The sequence below is a fragment of the Callospermophilus lateralis genome, unplaced genomic scaffold (assembly GCF_048772815.1).
Source record: "Callospermophilus lateralis isolate mCalLat2 unplaced genomic scaffold, mCalLat2.hap1 Scaffold_1541, whole genome shotgun sequence".
NCBI lineage: Eukaryota > Metazoa > Chordata > Mammalia > Rodentia > Sciuridae > Callospermophilus > Callospermophilus lateralis.
This window is the reverse complement of record NW_027512654.1, coordinates 118,585-138,094: the sequence shown is the minus strand read 5'-3', so window position 1 is coordinate 138,094 and position 19,510 is coordinate 118,585. Positions and strand designations below refer to the sequence as shown.

The 19,510-nt window shown below is 32.4% G+C and overlaps 1 long non-coding RNA gene across 1 annotated transcript; it reads right to left on the bottom strand.

The window, feature by feature from the left end:
- Window positions 1-1,631: 1,631 nt before the first annotated feature.
- Window positions 1,632-8,841, bottom strand: LOC143388710 (uncharacterized). The gene is made up of 4 exons (XR_013090061.2): window positions 8,810-8,841; window positions 8,079-8,111; window positions 5,448-5,474; window positions 1,632-1,664 (listed from the first exon to the last, which is right to left on the bottom strand). It is a non-coding gene; the product is annotated as an uncharacterized LOC143388710 (long non-coding RNA).
- Window positions 8,842-19,510: the final 10,669 nt, after the last annotated feature.

Below are 19,510 nucleotides of genomic sequence, written 5' to 3'. Positions count from 1 at the left end.
GTCACAACCCCAGCCCATAAATCCTAATTTTTGAAAGTCTTAGTTTGACTCCTTCTATATTCTTGGAGATGGCAGCTTTAATTTTCTTTAGCCCCTAAATCTCTGCTATTGCCAAAGTTCTATATTTAATCTTACTCTACTCTTTTTCTCAATTCTTTAAGCAGAATTACCCAGAAAGGAAAACCATCAATTGAAAAATGTCAACTTCCTGACAAATCTTTCTATATCTTTACCAATCTCTCCTTCCTGCTAAATCACCCCTCTCTCTCCCACAAAATAAGGTTTCAATATTCCACTTAGAGCCAATTTCTCCTTTTTCTATCTTGGCCCAAATCCCTAATATCTCTATGAACTTACTCCATAAATTGTCTTCTCTTTGATGGAACCCTGTAACCTCTCACCTGCAGTTTTAGGAAAGCCCACCTCTCAAATGTAAAGCCTTGTATTTCTCCCACCTTTTCTAGAACATTGATTATACATCTATCCAATGAATCTTGCATTGCTATTTTCCTCAAAATAGCAAACTAATTTGTTTTTGTTTTCACATGTTCACTTCTTTTTTTTTTCTTTTAAAAGTTTTTAGTTGTAGATGGACACAATACCTTTATTTTATTTGTTTATTTTTGTGTGGTGCCAGGGATCAAACTCAGTGCCTCATACATGCTACGCAAGCACTCACCACTGAGCCCCAACTCCGGCCCACATGTTCACTTCTGAATCATTCTTTATCTACATATTTTACCTACATCTGAACCGCCAGCAAAAGCTCAGTAACTGACTCATGTTAGGTGGGCGCTGTTGACATTTCACTAAAAGTAAAAATGGCTTCTTCAGTAACCAAATCCAGTGGTGAATTTTAGATATTTCCTTACCTGACTTCCATTGAAATCAATATATTGACTGTTTTTACCCTTTTAAATGTTAATCTGCTAACTTTTACATGGTATGAATCTCCTGGATATTCTCCAATTTTCTCAGTTTTCTCCCTTATATTTTCTTCTCTAAGCATTCTTTAAATGCAACTGTTCAGTTATATCTTGCCCTTCATTCTCTTCTGTTCCCACTGGAGAGGATGGGAAATCAAATGCCAAAATTTACTGCAATCCCTATGGCTTTTCTAATTTCTACTCCACCAAGAAGTCATGTTAAGCACTTCCTTTTTATGATCTATTTAAGAGGCACATGTTTCTCTTTGATTACATTTGTGATAAACACAGAAATCACAAAAACTGACCCCTGAAATGGAATTTGTCATCTTTTTAAAGCCTCTTTCTTTTCTAATTTTTTCTAAAAATATTAAAAATAAATGCTTGGTCCTAAATGGATTATACCTGTAATCTTAGCAACAAGTTGGGAGACTAAGGCAGGAGGATTACAAATTCAAGGCCAGCTCTGGCAAGTTAGCAAGACCCTGTCTCGAAATAAAAGTAAAAATAAAAATAAAAAATTCTGGGAAGTGGCTCAGTGGTAGAGCACCCTGGGTTCAATCCCAGTACCAGGTAAAAAAAAGGTCTCAACATTCAAATGTTTATAAAACCAAGTTAAAATAACTTAAATCCCTTCATGATCATCATAAAATAAAATTAAATTATGTTAATTATATTTGATTATGCACTTTAAACTCTACTCACCCAAAGGCTGGTCAGTTGTTTGCTCTTTATTATCTATATAAAGATAAAGAAAGCAAAACAGATGTTATTATTTATGATACAAATATTTTCAGAGCTAAAGATGTGAGAAAAGTAATGAATGAAAACATCAGAAAAGTCATTAAAATGAAGAATATGGTAGAACAGAATTTACTGAAGGCTGGAAAGGGGAGGGGAGATAGACAATGGGCACCAAAATACAGAGGAGGTGAAGGAGTTCTGTCATACTATAACCAAAGGACTTAAAAACAGAATACTACAGGGACACAGCCACATCAATATTTATAGCAGCACAATTCACAATAGCTAAACTGTAGAACCAACCTAGATGCCTTTCAGTAGATGAATGGATAAAGAAAATGTGGTACATATACACAATGGAATATTATTCAGCATTAAAAGAGAATTAAATCATGGCATTTGCAGGTAAATGGATGGAGTTGGAGAATATAATGCTAAGTAAAGTTAGCCAATCCCCAAAAAACCCAAATGCCCAATGTTTTCTCTGATTTAAGGATGATGATTCATATTGTGGTTGGGTGGGGGTGTGGGAGAATTGGATGAACTCTGGATAGGGCAAGGGGGGAGGGAGGGGGTATTTGGGTAGAAAAGGTGGAATGAGATGGACATCATTACCCTAAGTACATGTTTGAAGACGAATGATGTTACTCTACTTTGTGTACAACCAGAGATATAAAAAACTGTGCTCTATATGTGTAATATAAATTGTAATGCATTCTGCTGTCATATATAACAAATTAAAAAAAAAAAAACCTGCAACTGCAGTCTACAACACATACACATTTCAAAATAATTAGAGAAGCATTTGAGGGTTCCTTACACACAGGACTGATAACATTTGAGATGAAGATGCTAATTATAGCGTGATATGATCATTACACACTGTATACATGTATCAGATTACATTGTGCTCCATAAATAAGTACAAATATTATATGTCAATTAAAATATAAAGAATTTAACCCTGGGTTCAACTGCAAGCGAAACAAAATGACAAAAACAAAGAAAGACTTTAAAAGGAAAAAAAGTACATCTAGTTTCTAATAACTAATTTACTGTTTTAAAATTTTCAGACTTTTAAATTAGTGCTTTAGAGTTGTGCGTTATAGCTGGGTTCATCCCAACAAATTCATATATGCATGGAATTCAATTTCAGATCACGATCCCCCACTTTTCCTTTCCATCCTCCCATCCCTCCCCTGTTGTCCTTCCTCTATTCCTTTCATTCATCTATTTATATTTGATTATTTTACTTATACATAAAGGTGAAATTCACACACACACACAGACACACACACACACACACACACACACACACACACACATACACACACACGATTTTTAAAGAATTCATTCTGTATTACCCTTCCATTTCCCTTCCCTCCATTCTGCCTCTAAAATCTTCTACACTACTGATCTTCCCTTTAAGACTTTCATATTTTTAATAAAACTATATAAGGATGAATGGAATTGGAAACAAGGTAGGGGAGTTCCTTTGATAACTGAATGACAGAACTGGGGTAATAATCCTTAATACTTTACTAGCAATAACAATCTGAAAATGTGAGTGGTGTTAAGAATAAGTACCAGCAGTAACACTGATGCTTTGGTTGGCACTGTTATAACTGCTCTCTACACAACAGATTTAATTAGACCTCACTTTATCCCATGAAGTATGTGTTATCATCAACTCCATCATACAGATAAAGAGGTTCAACTCAGTCACTTGCCCAAAGCTGTCAAGCTGGTAGTAGCAAATCTAGATTTTGACTGAAGGAGTCTCATTCTTGATCCTACACTCTTACTGTTATTCTACATAGAATGAAATCCCTCTCATCCTTGAAAGCCACCACGAAGAGAGGGAGGGAAAGATGCAGTTCAATCCATTGTATGCCCACTTCTGTAGGGAGGGTAACTATTCACACATTTAGTAATATAAATGCTACAGGAGCCTATTACAAACACAAACTTTGCCCACGTCACTTTTTTTTTTTTTTTGTACCAGGGATTGAAACCAGGAGTGCTTAACCACTAAGCCTCATTCCCAATACTTATGATATTTTATTTAGAAATAGCGTCTTGCTGAGTTGCTTAGGGTCTCACTAAGTTGTTGAGGCTGGCTTTGAACTTGCAATCCTTCTGCCTCAGCTTCCTGAGCCATAGGGATTACAGGCATGTGCTACGGGCCAGCCATGTGTCCCTCTTTTTAAACTCAAATTTTTTGTCTCTATGAATCTTGGGGAGTTAAGGAAGAACAGGGGCAGGAAAATTTTAGAAGTGTAGTAATGGATGTAAGCAGAAGGTTTTATGAAATAACTTCACAATGTTCATGAAAGGGCAAGAAATAATAAATTTAGGAAGAAGGATTCAATGTAGACCAAGTGAAACAACATCTGATGGTTCTCAACTGTATTCAGTTCTGAATGTTTGAAGCAAGTCTCAGGGTTCACATGAATTCAAGGATATCACAGCAAGGAAACTGATATATTTTGGTAATGGTGGTTTTTTTTTTTTTTTTTTTTTTGCTTTATCTAGGTTGCCAATAGGCAATTAGCACAGCTCAAACAGCATTTAGAATGATATATCTTTATTAATGAAATAGAAAACTTAATTTAAACTATTAATTAAATGAATATTAATTAATAGCAAATAGCAAATAGGAGCTTGGGTATAGCTCAGTGGTAGAGTGCTTGCATGGCATGCACAAGGCCCTGGGTTTGATTCCTCATATTGCCAAAACCCAAAACCAAACAAACAAAAACTCCAAACAAAAAACACACAAACTAGTTATGTGTGTTAAAATAATGAGAAATAATGACTTTCTGTAGACATTAGATTATATAATTCCCTTCTTAATGTATTGCTGCATGCTTTTACTTTCAAATCTATTCACAGTCTCACACATCTATCTGCACCTTTTAGAATGCCTCATAAGCTATACTGACGTCCTCTGCTTTACATTTTGATAGAACTTTTATCCTAGTTAAAGTCTTCCTTTATCTTGTTCAGAAATCTGTTCTGATTAAAATCAGCCTAGATTCTTAATACAGCCTGCATATTCCTGCCATCTCTCAGTCTCTTAATGGTCACTGAGAAGCCTACTTGCATAGTTCCAGCTTTCCCCATTCACACACATCTCACCTCAGGTAAAGGTGACCTACGTAGCTACTTCAGATGCATTCTGTGTCTCCAGAATGGAGAACATGGGCTAAAGTATGACCTGTTCAGAAATGTAGCCTGTCACTTTTTTTGCAGTGCTGCGAATCAAGCATGCTAACCATGAGTTGCACTGAGTTGCACTCCAGCCACTATCACTCTTTCAAACCTACTTCCCTTTTACCAAATTAAAGATCATCATATTACCCATTAACTTTGTTTATGATATAAGGAATAATGCACAATTATAAAAAATACAATAGTATTTTATGCTGCCTCAAATACTTAGTTTTCTACCATTATTTTTGTTTCACTTGCATGAAATTCAACTTCATGTAAGTAATTTCAACTCTAAATTATATTCTTTCAACAAAAAAATTACTATTATTACTTTACCAATAATTATCTATGGTGTTTTTACTGTAGTCAATCACTTAAAAATTTAAAACTAGGGGCTGGGGTTGTGGGTCAGTGGTAGAGCGCTTGCCTAGCATGTGCAAGGCCCTGGGTTTGATCCTCAGCACAACATAAAAATAAATAAACAAAATAAAGGAATTGTGTACAATTAAAAAATATTTAAAAAAAATTTAAACTAAAACATTTTATGTTTGTACTACTCACCAGGATGCCCAAAATCATTTAGTTCATCTGAAACAGAATAAGGGAAAATATATTACTTTAAATAATCTGCCAATTTCACAAAACAAACTAGAGAAGTAGTTTTTGAGTTCTTAAATTATGTCATAATGTTTTATTAGTTTAGAACTTTTCAAATTAAATGAAGAAGCCATGCAAATACTGCATAGGAAAGAATGCTGTTGTGGACATCATTTAGGACTATTAAGCTACTGTTGTTTTCATTAAATACTGAAAATTTAAATAAATTCATTCACAATTTGTTCAAAGTTTTAGATATTCTGGCCAATTATGGGGGGGGGAACTCACAAGATGTCTATTTGTGGCAACTGTAAACTTCTTAAAACTAACAAACTTTAATTTTAGAACATTATAAAATTTACAAAACTACTGAAAGAAAATTTGCAAAACTACTGTACTCACTGACTTAGTCCCCCCCACTTTTTAATCATCGTAGGTTAGTATGGTGTATCTGTCATGACTAATGAGACATTTTATATTCTTTTTTGTTCTAGGACTCCATTTAGGAAACAATTGCTCAGATATTCCTTATTTCCAATAAATGGACAGTCTTGAGGATAAATTGGTCAGGTATTTTGTAGAATGTCCCTTTACTGGGCTTTACCTGATGTTTTCCTTCTGGTTACTCATGGTTTCTCAAAAAGTGACTATGCTTCAGGGAAGTAGAGTGGTTTTAGAATTAGCCTGTACCCACTCTGGGTCATCTTACCACGGCTCAAGAACAGTTAAAATATTCCAAGCAAATGTCCATGTTAATATAGCCACTATTTCTAAAATTCTTCAAAAAATTTTATGAAGGTAAAAACTAACATTAACAATACATTGCAAATGTTATAATATTCATAAAGTGTTATGCAGAAATTTTATTATTATATGTGGCATAAATCAATCTAAGAGTGGTATGAAGCAGTGCATGGGGTGTGGAAAATTTCTTCTGCTTTCAGTCTACTCATTTCCAGTAGTTATGTCAGCACATTCTTAGCAAGGCTGTTTCACACATTTGTCATACAGTTAGGTGCTTTGGACATATTCTGCATTCCATTGTGGGGGACCCTTCCTCTGGCCTCCTAAGTGATTGTTTAAAATCTGTACATGTGCATTACTCCCGCAGTTTTAACACAGGACAGATTCCATGCCACTCAAACCCCTAGACTTCACCTATTCAACCTCTGCCCCTTGTCCTAATCAAACATTTTAACAAAATACACAAAATGAAATAGAGGACATTATATTTTGTAGGTTAAAAAAAGATATAACATGGGATACTGTTCACAATATGTATCAATTCACCAACTATAAAATATCTCATCTTTATAGGCTCTTTAGAAAAAATTGGATCTAACTTTTCATTCTAAAAATTTTGGAGCAACTTCACCACTAGACTTTCATCTCTACATGTTCTGAATAGAGCTGTCTGAAAAAAACAAATTTTTATATTTTTTTGCCACTGAAAAAAATTACTTGAGAAATTGTGCAGGTATAGAAGCAGCATGGCAGGGTGATAATCACATGCATCATCATGAAGCCAAATGACAGTGCTCTCTTTTTATTTATTTTCACAGTGTTCAGGTATCTAATATTAGGATGTTTAAAAGAAAATATGCAATTAGGCAAAAAGGAGTTAGAGAGATGTTTGATGAGTAAATCTTCACATGGCTCTCTCACCTAGGGTTAACAGATCATGGATTAGAACTCCCTTATGTGAGAAAATTCTTATTTATTATCATGTACCAGGATAAAAACAATAGTTACAGTATTTTAAAGTGATATGATATGAAAGACAGGAGATATGAAAGACAAGAAAACCAGAAAACATGATTTAATATTATTTTCTTACTTTCTCCAAGTAGAACCCAAGATTATGTAGTAGTCTGAAGAGGCAGCAAGTGAAAAAATACTTTGCTATCCACAGACATAATTTTACAAATCAATGTGACAGCGCACTAAGGGAAGGTATCTAAGTTTTAATATTTACTCTTTACTCATTACAATTTAAGTACAATGTTTGGCTAATTAAAATATATTAGAAGTTTGTGTTGAAATAGATTTTCCATTTTTTACATATTATGGTAGAGGTGACTATAATCTATAGATTTGTAGCTTAAAAAATTCCTGTATTATTTTCAGAATATTTACTATTTGATTAAAACATGTAATAAACAACAAATCTCCTGTTCTGAAACTTTTATAGTAACTACATTTGCATTTGGGGGGCATCTTATAAAGGCTAACAGATAAAGTAATCTAAACAAATATTCATGACAATATAGCTACATATTATCTAAATTTTTGTATGATAAAAATCAACATTAAGGATTAATCACAAATGTTTATTATTTAAAACAAGTTATGCAGGAGCTTTGTTATATACAATAGAAAATCAACCTAAGACTAATAATTTCAGAATTTTGGTTCAATAGGATCTGTGGCAATTCATAAAACTTCAATGACTAACATACATTATTCTTCAATCAAAATAATTTCTTAGAGCTAGTATTTTTTCCATCACTGCACTCAGTAAGCTAGAGCTCTTCACCAGTGCCCAGAGCAACCAGCACGCAAGAGCCTTGGTCTTGAACCAAAGAATTACACTACCTTCAGTGCACTCCACTGCCTCATCTGTTCTTCCTTGTTTCAGAGAAAACAAATTTGAATATATTATAATTCATGATCTTATGAAGGGCAGCCATAAAGCAAAGAGATAAATAGCACAAAAACATGTGGGCACACCAACCCATGCATCACCATTATCTACTACTAACAACAGGATCACACACATAGTAAGCTTCAATAGCATAAACTCCCCAATTATGCTGTTCATAGTGGGGACTGTTGAGTAATAATTATGTTTTCCTTTATGAGTCTGTGATGTTTACTTTTTAAAATGTTTTATTAAAAATCTTTTTCTGGGCTGGGGTTGTGGCAAAGAGGTAGAGCGCTTGCCTAGCATGCATGAGGCATTGGGTTTAAACCTTAGTAACACATAAAGTAAAATAAAGACCTTACACCTAGAACTAAAAAGTAAGTATTTAAAAAAATCTTTTTCTATCAAATCATGTTTTTTTGTATGTAAAGCTTTAAAGAATATGTTTTCTTGCCATGAATGTTTAAAATAAACTAAAACATTTCAAGAAAATTAAAATCATTTTGCTTTTTTGTATGTGACTCTAGATATGAATTTAGTGTGCATTTTCTCAAATTCTATATAAACAATATAACTCCTGACATCAAACACACTGTTAAATAGTACGGGGTTAAAAGTAGAATTTCTTTTGCATAAATGTTTCAGTTTATATAGTTTATATTATATGAGTAATATAGCTTACCTATGATGACATCTACCTTCTTGCTATCCTGACTGTCTTGATCATTATAAACATGACACCGGTAGGTTCCTTGATGTTCTAAATCCACATAGGGCACCTGTATCAATATTAGAACACATACACATTTCACCTTAAAGTTTTAATTTAAATTGGCTTGGAGAAAAGTCATCTTGTACTAAAAAAAATTTCTAAAACATTTCAGAAGGCTTTAAATGTTCTTAGATTATTTCCATTTACTAGGCTAAATAGTAGCAAGGAAATAATATGATTTCAAAAGTGGTGAGTTTGGCATAATACTATTTGGAATTTTATACAGACACCAGGATTAAATTCTAATTTAAGAACCAATTAATTTAATTTATTTTTATTTTTTTTTATCTTTTCAAAACAGAAAATAAATATTTTAATGTACTGTTACATTCATTTCCATTAGAATATATTTATGGAACTCACACCAATACCATTTTTAATTGGCTATTCTTTCTATTTACATGTAGCTATTTACCTCCCGGAGAGGTTAGCAATTTAGGAATAATTATTAAAATAATAATTTACTTACATATTGGTTTTCCCCAAGTGCAGGATTAAATATCAGATACTAAATTTATAACCACATTTGTCAACACTTTGTATTTTACCTTCTTATACTAACATTAGGAGAAAATCCTTGATTTTACAATGTAATGTTAGAATGTGCAAGTATTAAAAGTTCATTAGAGTAAAACTGAACCTCAAGTTATTATATGTCATTATAACCAAGGTACATAATTTTACATAGCTTTCTAACTGCAATATTATTATATACATAAATGTCCTATGTAAGTCTTAATTTGGCTTAAGATATCAATTAGCTAAAAAATTATTCATTAGCAAAATAAAGCTTTATTTGAGAAAGTTATCTTATTTAAGTTAAACACATTTTAGTACTGTATGTAAAGTTTTAATATTTGGTAAGGAAAATTTATTCTTATCATCCCTTCTGTTTTATTATTACAGGGAGAATCTTGCCCTGGATTATATAGTACAGTAGGTTATAACTATTTATTTAATGTTTATCAATTAATTAAACTTAACTTTCATGATATCCTTTTATTTATCTATAAAATAAGGGCAATGAAATAATATATTACCCCTAAGATCTCTTCCAGTTCTAAAATATAATAGTAAAGAGTAAATTATATAAATTTGTACATTTATAAAAATGTATCTCTTAAAATGATTTCAAAATAGCCTTGTAAAATATGAATTTCTATGTTGCAAAACTGTCAACCACAATTTACTTTCTTACTCAGTTCTAAAATATACTTACTTTATCAAGTCTCCTTAGAATATGTTGAAATAATGTCAAAATCAAGATGTTGTATTTGAGCATTATAAACATTGTTGGTAATGATTATATAATTTTTTGCTTAACATAGATACAGCCCTCATTATGAAATGAAATAAAGTCAGCAGAACCAATTAATTTTAAATCAGAAGGGACTTGAAATAAAAATGTTGAAAACATTCAAGCACCTTGAAGAATATGAGTTTTAGTGTTCAATTTTCATTTTAATTCTACCATTTATTTCCCCAACCCCCCAAATCAACTACCTACCATGTATAGCTTTTTTGTCTCATGTGGTAATGGTGATTCATTTTTGAACCACTGGTAGTTAGGAATAGGGCTTCCAATAGCAACACACTGTAAAACCAATGTGCTGCCTAGCATTAGCTTTTGGGACTTTGGTTCAACACAAATTTGCAACCTGGATTCAGACAAGCTATCCAGACTTCCTTAAATTAAAAGAAAAAAATCTTTAGGTTAAAAACGAAAAACACATTTTTCCTATAATTAAAAAAATACATAAGTCCAAGTTCACTATTCAGTTTTCCCAATCTTTAAAAACATTTGCCAAATTAAGTTTCACAAAACTGTAGTATTATCAGAAACATTAAGAGATGTTCTGAGGATAAGCAAGTGCTATGACAAGTAAGTTTAGAAAATTCTGAATTAAGCAAAGTTAACAGGAAGGTAATGGGGAGAAAATAAGCTTGAGATGCAGATGCTGTGCATGAAGGCAGAGTAATAGGTAATGGAAACTGCAGGGTAGAGGAGCTCAGCAATAGGAACCAGACTGAGAAGATTCTGTGTTATCTTAGAAGATGGCATGAGCATGCAAGTGTGCATATGCATTGACACGAACACACACACAACACACACACACACACACACACACACGAAAGATGATTAAACCATATGGGGTCAAATCTTAGTGACTAGTGACAATGTATTAGACAAAGTATGTATGTGAGCTTTTGTTACTATTTTGACACTTTGAAGTTCTTTTAAAGTAAAAAGAGTTAAGGCAATTCATGAATCAATATTAAACTTCTTTTGTCACTTACTCCGGAAGCTTTCTGTTACTTCTGTCACATCACAAACATCCAACTGTGACCACTGGCTGAATTCAAAGGTAAGATTATTACAAATCCAAACAGCCTAGTTAATTTAAATGTGTGACTTTTATTTGCATAGCATTGTTAAGAAATAATTTGTGAAGAATGTTCAGCTATTTCTTTTTCACAAGTATTGAATGTTGGAATTTGCCAAACAGATAAGACATGCATTGAAGAGTTCATAGTCTGATGGGGAAAACCCAAAAGTAGAAAGGAAAGAGGGGACATATTATTTGAGTCACCTTTCGATTATCAGCCTTTAGTCATGTTTTCGATTGTTGGAATGTGGTGCTGAAGGGCTGTGGAGATATGGTACAAAAGTACATGCTGCCAGGCATTAAGGACACCTGATACCTGAACAACTCTTTATTTTTAATACCAGTGTAGGAGATCAGACAGACAAAAAAAGCTTTAGACAAGAAACTCCCTATGGAATAATACAGTGTGAACATTGAATTAAGAAGGTGCTGAGAATGCTGGGGAAGGATAAGTAAGTGGATGAGAATTCCTGCATTTCTGTTGTTTAAAGGAAGGAATCACAAAACTCCTCAAGACTGACTTGTTCAGTCATTAATTGAACAGTTCTGTGCTAGACAGGAATGGTAAGAGATTTGGAAATAAATTTCTGTGAGGTCACTTTTTTAAAGTGAGAAGACTTCATAGAAATTGAATACTCTTTCTCATCAATTTTTCATGACTTTCATCATAAATGAAGGTTCAAATACCTAATAAACTAAAATATATTGAGAACCAAATTTTCGCAATGCACTATTCTTAGTGTTTTTACAAGAATCATCTCATTGAATTTTTACAAGACACCTTCATCCCTGGGGCATTCCTGTTGGGCCACCTGCCTGGGAAATGGCCAAAGCATTACAGCATTCTCATAAAATTTCTTCATCATTTCCTTCAAGACGTTTTTATATTTAAAAGAGTATAAATGATGTTATATGTTTCATTGCTCTTTGTACTTCATTTCATTTAAAGTGTTGAGAATCAAACTTAGGGCCTCGTGCATTCTATGCAGGTGCTGTATCACTGAGCTACACTCCCAGCCTGATTCTTTTTTTTTTTTTGAGAAATTTTATTGATCCTCAAAGTGCTATACTTAGGAGAGTGTTATAAAACTAATGGAGATGCTGTTAAACTTTAAATGTTGGCAACCTTCTAAGTGTTGTAAATATTTTCCAAGCAATGAGTCTGAAACTGATTGATTCAAGACATTAGATACTTAATAGTGAATACATGGATGTATGGGTGAACCATGGTAGTGATAGAAAACTGGACACAAAAGAAAATCTAAGTTCCACTTGTGATTCTCTGTATGTATTAGAGCTGTTCTCCAAGGCATTCTATAAAAGCTCTGATTATACAAAGTAGAGATTCTAGTTTTTACAGTTGGCCACATTCCCTTGTTCTTTCTCCATTCAACATACTACCCAGGAGTATTCCACCACTCCTAAGAGAGCCCGGAGTCCAGTGTATTGCTCTATAAATAAGGAGTCCAAATGAATGGCTAAAGTGAATCCTACACTGTATCCAAGAGGAAGGGATCTAAAGATACCTTAGGAACTTTCACAAGTCTTCCTTGTCCCACTATCTGGCAACAAGCCACTATCCACTTGATTATTTTGTTTCCCCTGATCCTTTCAACCCTTTTGAAATTTCTTTCCTTTTTTAACCCAGAATTCTACTACTCCTTTACAAAAGCCTTCAAATCTTTCTCTTCATTGAAGTTCCTTTAAAACATCTCAGCAGATCCTAAAACATAGATCAACCCAGATCAACTTCTTTGCTCTCTTTCCCTTTATGGTTCTGATGATATAATTCAGTTAACACATCCACAGGCTTTCTCTTTATCTGAACTGTTGGAACTGATGGTCCATTCTCTCTTTCTCTTTCCTCAAACTTCATAGCAGTCTACAAGCTTTACCTTTTTCTCTCCATGGATCTATTGCCTTCTACTTTGTGGAGAAAAACAGAAATTATCAAGTGAATATTTCCTCAATTCTTTACCAAAAGATGTGTCACAGAAAACCTTCCACACCTTCTTATCATCACTTAGTCTCTCATTCTGTAGTGTATGATATTTATTCCTTGTCTTGATGTTGAATCTTTTATACTTTGGTCTCTGAGGGTAGGTATCTATTTATTAGTTTTTTGCATTTGGAATAACTAAACTCATGGTTATAAAACTCAATGTTTGAGATATTAACTCTTCCAAAGATTATATATATATATATATATACTATAATTCCAACTAAAGCCCAGAAGGCTTTGGTGAAAATGGACAGGCTAAAACTGAAAATGATGGTCAAGAAAATAATAAGATTTTAATACTTAATATAAAACCATACTGAGTATGACTGCATGGTATTGGAGAAAACTATCAAATGAAATGAACAGAAGAGAATAGAATGCACAAAGTAGACTCAAATATATGATCTCCTGCCTTATAACAATGGTGACACTGTCAAGCAGTAGAGAAAATGAATATCTATTTCATTAAGATTCCTCTATAAGGGAAAAGATGCATGGGAAGATGAAACTTAACATCTACCCCAAACAATATAAAACTCATACCTAGATAAACCACAGACATTAATGCACAAAGTAAAACAAAACAAACTTCAGAAGAAAAAGCAGGTGACTATCTTTCTGAGAGTAACCAAAGATTTCTAGAATACGGCACATAAAGAATTAATCATGATGGAAATATTGGTTAATTGAACTATTTCAAATTTAGAATTTTAGGACACCAGAAGATACCTATAAAAGTACAAGGCAAACTATTTTTGTTTATTATGAAGTCAGTACTTGATAAGCTTTTGATAAGTTAAATGTATGATAGATAAGTTCCTGGTTCTTAATAAATATTTGATTATTTTGGGAACTATGTTTCAAGTTACTACAAAACACCAGGAACTATGTAGTGGTCTATTTACACATATTATTTAATCTATTCTTTACCACAACTGTGCAAAGTATGTAGTAATATTTACAGATAATGAAATGAGTGCCCAGAAAGATTTAGCAATCATACTTATTTCTAATGGGAGAGAGTGTTACAAAGTCCATATCTATTGATGTTCCATCTACTATTATTGTATGATAATAGTATTTTTCCTTTTAGTTCAGTGAAGTTTTGCTTTCTGTGTTTAAGGACTCTATTATTAGGTAAATGTACATGAATTGATCTGTAATTATAAATTAGCCACTTTTTCCTCCAATAATATTTTTGCCTTAATGTCTACTTTGTCATTTATACTGCCATTTTTCTTATCTTTGAATTTCAGGGTGCTCTATTTAGTTATAAATTTATTTCTTAAGCCAATTTCAGCTTTTTTTATTATAACTACATGGTTAGTATAATAGTTCTCATTGTTGGATATTTGTCTGTGTTTTGACTTTTGTTTTTACATCTTGTTCTTTTTTTATTTCATCCTTTACTAACTCCTTTTATGATAAAGAGATATTTTGTGTATCCTTTTGATTTACATTTTTAAACTTATTAGTAGTTTGCTGTAGGCATTATGATATGCATCTTCACTTATAATAATCTATTTTAGGGCTGGGGATATAGTTCAGTTGGTAGAGTGCTTGCCTTGCATGCACAAGACCCTGGGTACAATCCCCATCACCACACACACACACACACACACACACACACACACACACAAACAAGATCTACGTTAGATTTACACAAAATTCTGATAAAATATAGACTCAAACATAGACTCTGGTAAAATATTAAAATGAAAAATACAGTCATTTCTGCCCACCTACTTTGTTCTCTTACTGTCATACATATTAATTATATATGCTATCAAACCAATTACACAGTTTTGCAATTTGTTTTATAAAATGTAATATACATTCCTTTTATTTTTTCAATCCAGAAACTTTACTTTTTTTTAATGTTCTCACTTTTGTATTTTGTTATTTGGATTCAGCTTACAATATGATGTCATTTTATTTCAGCTCAAAGGACTTGCTTAAGGATTTTGAGACAATTATGCAGGGAAAATGTTCCATCAGTCTTTGTTTACACATAAAAGTCTTTACTTCATTTTTGAAGAATTCTTTTACTGGAAATTAGCTTTTGCCCAGCATCTTGTTTTTCTTTTATCACTGGATACATTCTTCTCTTCATTACTTCTGGCAAGAATCAAGAGAGTCAGATTTTCATAGAATAATTGCTTCCCTGTATGTAATGAATTGTTTTCTTTTTGATGCTACTGTGCTAATTGAGACCTGGAGAAGATGTGAAAAGAAGGCAAGAAGCCACCAAATACATTGTACTTTCTTGAACTTGGCTAGATTTTTTAATTAATTATTGATTCTCAAGTATATATATATATATATATATATATATATATATATATATATATATATATATATATTTTTTTTTTTTTTTTCTTTTCCAGTAACCTTAAATGGTTGAAGTTGGCAATTTTATTATGTTTTATCATTGCTTTTGGGCAGAAAATTGAGGGTGATGTCCTCACAGATCCATGATGGAATATTCAACCGATTAATTTTGTTTTAAGAAACAAGGACTTGATACTGCTTATCTCTTTTAGTTCTAAATTTTACTTTAGTATTAATATAGCCATCTGAGCTCTCTTTAGATCAGTGTAATCACAAAAACTCTTCTCTTTTCAATTGTTCCTAAACATTTATTTGTCTTTTTATTTAATGTGGGATTCTTGCATACATCAGATGGTTTTGTTTTACTTTTGATCCATTCTTACAATAATTGTAGTGTTCAGGATAATTACACACTTACATTTAATGCACTTGTTAATATAGTTAGGTTTAAAACAAACACTCTTATTTATTTTTTATTTGTCCCATTTGTTTCCTTTTTTCATTTTTTGATATTTTCAGCCATTTTTATTAACTTAATATACTTTTATTACCCATCTTCTTTTTATTTGTCTTATTATCTATACTGTGATATAATTTGTTTCTTTGAGTTTTTAGTTCTCAGTTAACTTTAAGTTATCAGTCTTCTTTTAGTTGATAATATACCACATCACATGTAGTATTATAAACTTACAATACCATGCTTATTTCTATAACTATTTCTTATTGAAATGTTTTGCTATTTTTTTTGCTAATTATCTTGGAAATAAATTTTAATTAAAAATATTATATTTAGCTAGGTTCAATTGCACATTCCTGAATCCCAGTGACTCAGTAGGTTCAGCAACTTAATGAGACCCCATATCAAAAAAAAAAAATAGTTGGAAATGTTGTTCAGTGGCAAAGATATCCTGGGTTTAATCCCCAGTAGCACACAAACGTACACACACACACACACACACACACACACACACACACACACATAGGATAGAGGGGAGAGAAAGAGAGAGAGGGATGGGGATGATTTTGAGTGATCTTTATTCATGAAGACCTAGATTCTCAATTGGTATAGTTCTCCTTTCTGCCAGAAGTACTCCCCTTACATTTCTTGTCTGCTTGTGATATTCTTTTAGCTTTTTAGGTCTAAAATAAGGTGTTTTCTTCTCCTTCATTTTTTAAAAATTAGTTTTGGTCTGTAGAGAATTCTAGATGTACAATATTTTTCTTTATTTCCTTGAAGCTGTTACTCCCAGGCCTTTGTGTTTGGATTGTTTTCAACACTGCATTTGCTCACCCTCTCATCTTATTTTTCTACATGGACTGTGCTTTTCCCTAACATTTTGCTTCTAAAATATTTTTATCATTGGATTTAAGTTATCTTGTTATGAAGTATATAGGTATAATTTTCTTCATTCGTCTTATAATTAGAGTTTATTGATCATTTTTGATCTGTGAATTTTTAGCAGCTCTCCAATTTGGCAAAATATTTGATAGATTATTTCAAATGCATTTTTCTGCCCCACCTTTTAGAGACTCCAAGTATCATGCATGTTAGATCACAAGCCACAAATTACCAATTCTTTATTTTTTAAAAACATTTTTAAGTTTTGTTAGTTTCAATTGCTCTGTCTTCAAAATCATTAACATATTTTTCTTCATTAGCTGTTATTTATCAAATCCAATTTCTTACTTTTATTATAATTTTCATCTGAAGAAGTCAGATTTTTGTCTCTTTAACATCTCTTCTATATTTCTGCTAAACATATTTCTTTTTTCCCCTAGATTACTGTGTTTATGCTATATACTTGTAATAATTTTTATGTCCTTGTCTGCTAATTTTATTAAGTGTGTTACTTCTCAGTCTGTTTCATGTGACTGACATTCTCTTCCTTAATTATTATTTTCTGCTGATAAAAGTTTGGATCTTTAATGACCCCCAAAGGCCCATGTAGTAAAGAATTGATCCCCAGGAAGGCACTATTGGGAGGTGGAGAAACTTTTAAGAGGTAGAGCTTAATGAGAGGTCTTTTGGTCTTTGGGAGTTTGCCCTTTAAGTGTACTGTGGGACTCTACTCCATTCCTTGATTAATTTTTTATCTCTGGCCATGAAGTGAGCAGTTTTGCTGTATAACATTCTCCCTGCCACTGCTATCTACCACCACACCACACCAGAGGCCTAAAAGTAATGGATCCAAAACATAAGCCAAAATCAACCTTTTCTATTTATAAATTGATTATTCCAGGCATTTGTTATAGTGACAGAAAGTTGATGAACACCTTGCTTTACATGAGTGACAGTCTTTGTTTAGATTCCAAGGGTGAGATGTGAGACTTACTTGCTTGAGAACTGCATTTATTCATTTTTATTTGTAAGACCAGTGATATAATCTCTGAGCTGGAAATTATTTTCTCCAATATATATCTGCTTTGTACTCTCATATTCATTACAGCCTTGTTCACAATAGTCAAGTTATGAGTCAGTGCAAATGTACATTGAAAGTTAAAAAGATAAAAAAAGTGTGAGAAAAATATATAATTTATAAAATAAACATATAAAATGTCATATAATACATATAAAATATATAATATGTAAATATAATTTTATGTATATATACATATATAGACACAAACATACAAATGAGAATGCAGTGAGAATACCTAAATACACATGCACTAGAGTGTTATTCTGGCATGAAACAAAGGAAATTCTGTTAGACATTATGGTAAGCAAAATAAGCTCATCAGAAACCAATTCTGTATTGGTCACTCATGTGTAATCTTAAAACACACACACACACACACACACACACACACACACACACTTATAAAAACAGAGAATAGAATGGTGATTGCCAAAGTCTTAAGGGTGAGGAAAATGGGGATATGATAGTCAAAGTCCAAACTTTTCAGTTATAAAATGAACAATTTCTAGGGACCTCATGAATAGCTGAATGTTGATGGATCTGTTATATATTTTGATTGTGGTAAAAGTTATACAATGTATACCTACATAAAATCATTCTGTGGTGTCCATTGAAAACATGCTATCTTTATCAACTAAATATTTTTAAAATAAAAATAAAAACATGTAAAATATTTCTCTAAAAATCCTTGAATGTTTTGAAATTTGATTAACCTATTTGGAAAATATTTGGCCATTTTTTGCTCTTTCTTTTATGGTTTGACAAATATTCCTGAAACACATGTAGTCCAGGACTAATTTTTGCAACCATTGAGAAAAAAATCTTCTCTCTATTCAGTGAACTTAGATTTTAGTTTCCTCAAATGAAAGTAATCATTAGTACTCAGCTGAATTCTCATAGGGGACCCTCTGCTGTTCTTCAGAGTTCTCACTGAGCAGTTCTTTTTCACTCCTGCACTCAGCCCTGTGAATTCTAGCCACCTTGACCTTCATGGACTCTAGGATCTATTTTGTTAATGCAGAGAGATTTCTGGACTCCCCCTGGTGCCCCCTGTCTCTACATCATTGCCAGGAAACTCTTAGCAATTGCAGTTCTTACTTCTCTAGTTTTCCTTATCCTTTATTGCACAGCATCCAATATCTTTAGAACAACTTTTTCATATATTTTATATAGTGTCTTAGTTGTTTGAAGTGACTCTTTCTCCATCTTGGCTCTGTGCATGTTTCATCTACTGGTCTGTATACTTAATGTTTGTTAAGCAGGATAAATAAAAAATGATGCATTTTAATGCTTTCTAGTTTGCAAAACTTACTTAGACACATTGTTTTATTTGATTGCACAAAATACATAAACTGCCAATTTTATTATGAAATGGAAAATTGTTTCAAATTTCTCTGTAATTCTTAATCCTGCATTAAACCCTAATAATCATCATCTTGTAAAGTGTAACTAGGGGGAAGTCTGTTGGTCT